The following is a 5,926-nucleotide window of genomic DNA, read 5'->3' on the forward strand; positions in this document are numbered from 1 at the left end:
GAACGATGCTAGGCCACGACCTGCTTCTGACCAGCCCACCTCTTCCAAAGGGGTCGGTCGAAAGGACAAGAAGAGCAAGCGTAAGGCCGAACCTCCCAAGGTCTTAGCGGTTGAGAAAATCGGTCTAACACACCGGTGCTTCGAGAAGAAAGATGGGAAAAAGGGTCGGGGCTACTGCCTGATCCACCGTACAGACTTCCATGACCTGACTGAGTGCAAGGTCATTTGAGGCATCATCAACCAGGAACTCAGGGAGCGCAAGCACAAGCACAGCAAGGATGATGAGGATGGGGCCACCCTTGACCAGTCAGCACTGGGATACTAGCAGGCCGATCACATGGTGCACCATATCTTTGGAGGCGTTGCAACATATTACTCTAACAAGGAATACAAGTCGGTGGTCTAGGAGATGTGGGAGACTGCATCAGACCCGAGCCCGCACCTAAAGTGGTCGAAGGTCCCACTCACTTTCAGCCAGGCTGACCACCCCGCGTGTGTCAACGCCTTGGTCGCTACCCCATCGTGGTCGAACCCACGGTGCAGAACATCCGACGGGGCCGCATACTCATCGACGGGGGGAGCTCGATCAACCTCCTCTTCGTCGATGCGCTGGACACCCTGCAAATTCTGAGGAGCTCATTGAGGCCATCTCCACCCTTCTTTCGGATCACCCTGGGCTCCTCGGCTAAGCTGCTAGGGCAAATCGAGCTACCCATTACCTTCGGCTTGCCGGACAACTTCAGAACCATAAGGGTTCTATTCGATGTGGCCGATTCCGGGATCGCGTATAACGTGATCCTTGGACGACCAGTGATGGCCCAGTTCATGACCATTGCCCATTACGCATACCAAGCGATCAAAATCCCTGGGCCAACAGGGGCCATCACCATTGTTGAAAACACCGAAACAACCCTGCACTGCGACAAGAGGAGCCTCAACATGGTCGAGCTGACTCCCAGATCGCATCCTGTGACCTCTGAACATAGCGGGCGCTGATAAAGGTCCATGTCATTGCTAGTCCAGACGATCAGCTCAAGGCAATGAGCTGGGATGACATCAACCTGACCAAGTCGGTCCAGATAGGGGCCACATTGGACCCTAAATAGGGACTCGCGCTCATCATCTTTCTCCAGGCGAACGCGGACGTCTTTTCATGGACTCCATTTGATATGTCCGGAGTCCTCAGGGATGTGATCAAGCACAAGTTACTTGTGCGACCAGATGCGCGACCAGTAAAGCAAAAAGCGGATTGATTCACAGCCAATCAGAAGGAAGCGCTTCATCATGAGATCAACAAGCTCCTGGAAGTAGGCTTCATCTGGGTGGTGTCGTACCCAGAATGCCTGGCTAACCCAATCATGGTCCGAAAGCACAATGGCAAGTAGAGAATGTGCATCGACTTCACTGACCTAAACAAGGTGTGTCCAAAAGACCTTTTCCCTCTTCCCTGAATTGATCAGCTAGTTGACTCAATGGCCGTCAACGATCTGTTATGATTCTTAGATGCTCAATCGGGGTACCATCAGATTAGTATGTTTAGGGAAGATAAGTAAAAGATGACTTTTGTTACACCCTTTGGGGTCTATTGCTATGTAAAAATGCCTTTTGGCTAAAAAGCGTCGATGCCACTTACCAATGGTGTATTCAACTCATTCTCTGATCACAGCTCGGAAGAAACATCAAGGCATATGTGGACGACCTCGTCAAGGAGTTTCAGTGCTTTGACCCAACTATGGTGGCATACCTCGACGAAGTGGGAAGACTAGAGGGACGCTTCGTCAGCTTTGAGGTCAAGCACGTCCCTCGCAAGGACAACTTTCTAGCCGATGAGCTGGCCTGTCTAGCTTCTTCTCATGAACCTGTCCCAATCGGAGTCTTTGAAGAAAGACTCTCACGACTATCCACCACAGTCTCGGGCCAAGGTGAAGGGGATGCAAAGCTTGGAAATGGAGCAACCGAGGCAACACCTTTGGAGGCAATGCCTCCTTCGGTACCGTCGACCTCGGGCAACCATCATATGATCGCCCTGCTCGATTCAGGTATGACCTGGATGGATAAGATCTTGGACTACCTACAAAATCGAGCAGTTCGTGACGATAATATGTCAGCAGAAATGTCTCGCGGCAAGCCCGTAGATACTCCCAGGTAGAGGGACACCTCTATCACCGAGGGAGAAACGGCCTTCTACTAAAATGCATCACTCAAGAAGAGAGGAGCACAATGCTCTCTGATATCCATGACATATATGGTAGCCACACTTCATACCTCACCCTGGTCGGAAAAGCATTCCAGCAAGGATTCTATTGGCCCACTGCCCTCCAGGATGTCTGCGAGCTGGTGAAACGGTACGAGTCGTGTCAGTACCATGGCTGAAATACTAACCTACTAGCCCAGGCACTACAAACTATACCACTCTTTTGTCCTTTCATTGTTTGAGGGCTCAATATCATGGGACCGTTCCCTAAAGCCCCATGCAGTTTTGAGTTCCTGTTCATGGAAATTGATAAATCCACTAAGTGGATCGAGGCCAAGCCCGTCAGGAAGATCACCTCCACAGTAGCGATTAAGTTCATACGAGGGTTGGTAGTGCATTTTGGCAGTCCAAACCGCATAATCATGGATAATGGAACTCAGTTCGCTAGTAGTGCTTTTCCAAGACTATTGCGAAGAGATCGGGACCAAGGTTTGCTATGCATTTGCGGCTCACCCCCAAAGCAACGAACATGTCGAAAGGTGAATGAGATGATACCGCAAGGGATAAAAACTCGAGTCTTCAACCAGCTTAAAAGATATTAGAGACGCTAGGTGGATGAACTCCCCACAATACTCTGGTTGTTGCCAACGACCCCTAGCCGGGTCACAGCCGAAACCCCTTTCTTCATGGTTTTTTGCGCCGAAGCAATGCTCCCCTCTGAAATTGCCCTTCAGTCGTCCTGAGTCAACAATTACTCGGATAATGACCAAGTGGCACGATGAGAGGATGACATAAACTTGATCGAAGAGTTCCGCCATCGCGCTCTAATTCGAATCGTCGTTTATCAGCAGAGCCTCAGACGCTACCACGATCGAAAGATGCAGAAGTAAACACTGGTCGTAGGCGACCTCATCCTTAGGCAAATCCGGAATAAGGCCGATCAGAATAAACTCTCTCCCAAATGGGAGGGACACTACAAAGTGGTTGCCATCACCCGACCTGGCGTGGTCAAGCTAGCCATGGAGGACTATCGTGAATTACACAACTCCTGGAACATCGCCTTATTGTGCAGGTTCTATGTGTTAGGTTGCTCGAAGATAGGCTTGTCGTTCTATTTTGTAGGACATTCCAGACAAGCATGGACAGTTTGTACGTTCTTAAATTAAAAAAAAAAAATCAGACTCTCTGTTTTGCAGGACTTTACAACCAAGCCATGTGCTCTTGACATATTGATTCTCCGACCACAGCACGTGAACACGCTCGACAGCGACTGCAAAACTTAGTGACCAAGATGCCAAACGACCAGGAGACCGGAGACAACAACCACAAGGCCACAAGTCCTCGCTAGGGCCGAGCGCTACTCGCCTCTAATGGACTTGTTGAGCTGTGTCTTTTTCCGCGCACCAAGAACCTGACTAGCATGTGGAATAGAAAAGGAACATGCATCCAAGCCCCACGCTTTTTCATTCATGGAAAGGTTAGGTTACAGGTGACTAGTGATCAAACTAACTATCCTATTAAATGCTTGCCCTATCCTCCTTGACTCAAGCGGCTAGTGCAAAGTTGACAAAAAGGGTCCACTGAACTCTCACCTCTATTTGCCCTTGACTGAGTTAATGAACCCTCTTATACTCCTCCTTGGAGCAGCAGCTCACCACTCTGGGGATCGAACGATGACCGGCATAAGGTCCAGGGAAGGTGGCCGACGCAAAGACCCTACCGAGGCTGCTGACTGACGAAGACACACCCTACAGACCTCCCTTCCGCTCATCTCTGACTCTTCCTCTTCATCGATCTCCTTCTCCAGAAGGTCCCAATCGACCCCCTCCTCATCATTGGAGATATCGATGACCTCGGTCAAGGGATCCTCCCAGGTGGGGGATCGAGACGGACCGGCAGGGGGTGGCCTTCTTTGGAAGGGCGTCAGCTCGATGATCACTGGCTTAAACCTCACAAGCATACCTGCGACAACCGCTACCTCCGAAAGCACTACGGCGAGCGGATCCGGAGCCGAAGGTGACTCTACCCCTGCTGAGCCTTTCGAGATCATTGACCTCTATGGTGATGAAGGAGGGGAGTACGCCATGGCCTCAGGGCCTGCAGACACTATGGAGTAGAATGCAGGACAGGATGAAGGTGAATAGTCTCTAAGCACTAAAGGCTTGAGGGTGAGAAGAAAGGAGAGGGGGTGGTACAAAAGACCATCGTGCACTCCTTTTTTAAACCATAGCGACACCCCAACTAGCGTGGCTCTCTAACTACTCAAAAACTGAGAGGGCGCATAGAAGGAACCAAGAGTCCTTCAAGTCTAGCGGCAATCAATATCTCTGTCTCTCTCGTACCCTCTTTTTTTCCCTCTCGGGACATTTAAACCTCCCCACGTGACGTGAAGTTCAAAGTTGCACTCTAAGGACTGACGGCGTCAATGACCACTCCATAGGCAGACTATGTGGGGAACTATCTAGATAATATTCCAATTATTTATTAGGTCGGTCATTTGTGTAATCACAATTCTCATGACTAACCGAAATATCACCTCAATAGTCCTAGCATGTGTTTTCTTCGAGGATCGGAACACACATCTTTACAACAAGTACATCATCACAAGATATAATAAAGAGTGGGTAATTAAAAATAAGTTACAAGTCTTTAATCAAATTAAACTTTACAACAGAAATATATGATCCAAACACCGATAGTGTATCTATGCAGTGGAAAGTAAATAACTACAAAAGGTGGGTAGCACTGTTTGCCCCAAGACGCCACCCCATAATATCCACACACGAGTAGTAGGCACTACTCCTGCCCGTCACTAATGTCGGCGGGCGTAAAGTAGCCAAAAACTAATGCTTCCTCACCTAAAAAGCAAACAAAGCACGTGAGTATGAAGGTACTCGCAAGGCTTAATCCATAGTGGGCACTTATAAATAGTCTGACTCCAAGGAGAATGCAATTTGGATGATTAGCAAGAACTCGGCCTCAAGGTTAAGTAAGTTCTTAAGCAAATGCAGCAATTTCGACTCAAGTGTAAGTATCTACACCTAACCATAAACAACATTCTATCCTGAGATCATTACCATACCATAATTATAAGTTGAACCGTATCAAAACTTCAACAACATCACCATACATTTCCCAACATACCATAACAACCACAACCGGAACTCTACGAATGATGCAAATAGATAGGAGTGTGCTCATAACCGAGAGCACGGCAATTCGAATTGTTTTACACCCTGCAGGGGGTACTTCATTACCCACACGACTTGAGGACTATACAACTTGCGTGACCACACAGGTCCACACAATGGGTACTCATGTCAACCTTTTCCAAATAAGCCCTAACCGTTTGAAAATACGCCTTGGCATGCGGGGGTCATCTAGAACCAGTCCCAGAGCAAACTAGATACCCCTTCTAAGCCTATTATGCCTACAACACCTGAGACTAGCACACCAAAAGATCACAGCTACGCAAGGTATTCGACTCGTTTTATCATTAATTCGACATGTGGTAAGCACAGTAATGCGCTAAAGCCAACTGCAACAACGGACGATGCTTAATCGACTCAAGCAGGCCTATAGCATCCGAGACTCACTTTCTTCTCATAGGATGCTTGGAGCAATAATGCTAGTCCCCTGAGCCCCAACAACTTTGGATCTAGGGGATCGAGTCCTCTGAGGGATGCGGAAATGAGTTCACCGAGCCATCGGCACTTGCCGACGAAAGCAGGG

The sequence above is a fragment of the Phragmites australis genome, chromosome 22 (assembly GCF_958298935.1).
Source record: "Phragmites australis chromosome 22, lpPhrAust1.1, whole genome shotgun sequence".
In the NCBI taxonomy this organism is placed as follows: domain Eukaryota; kingdom Viridiplantae; phylum Streptophyta; class Magnoliopsida; order Poales; family Poaceae; genus Phragmites; species Phragmites australis.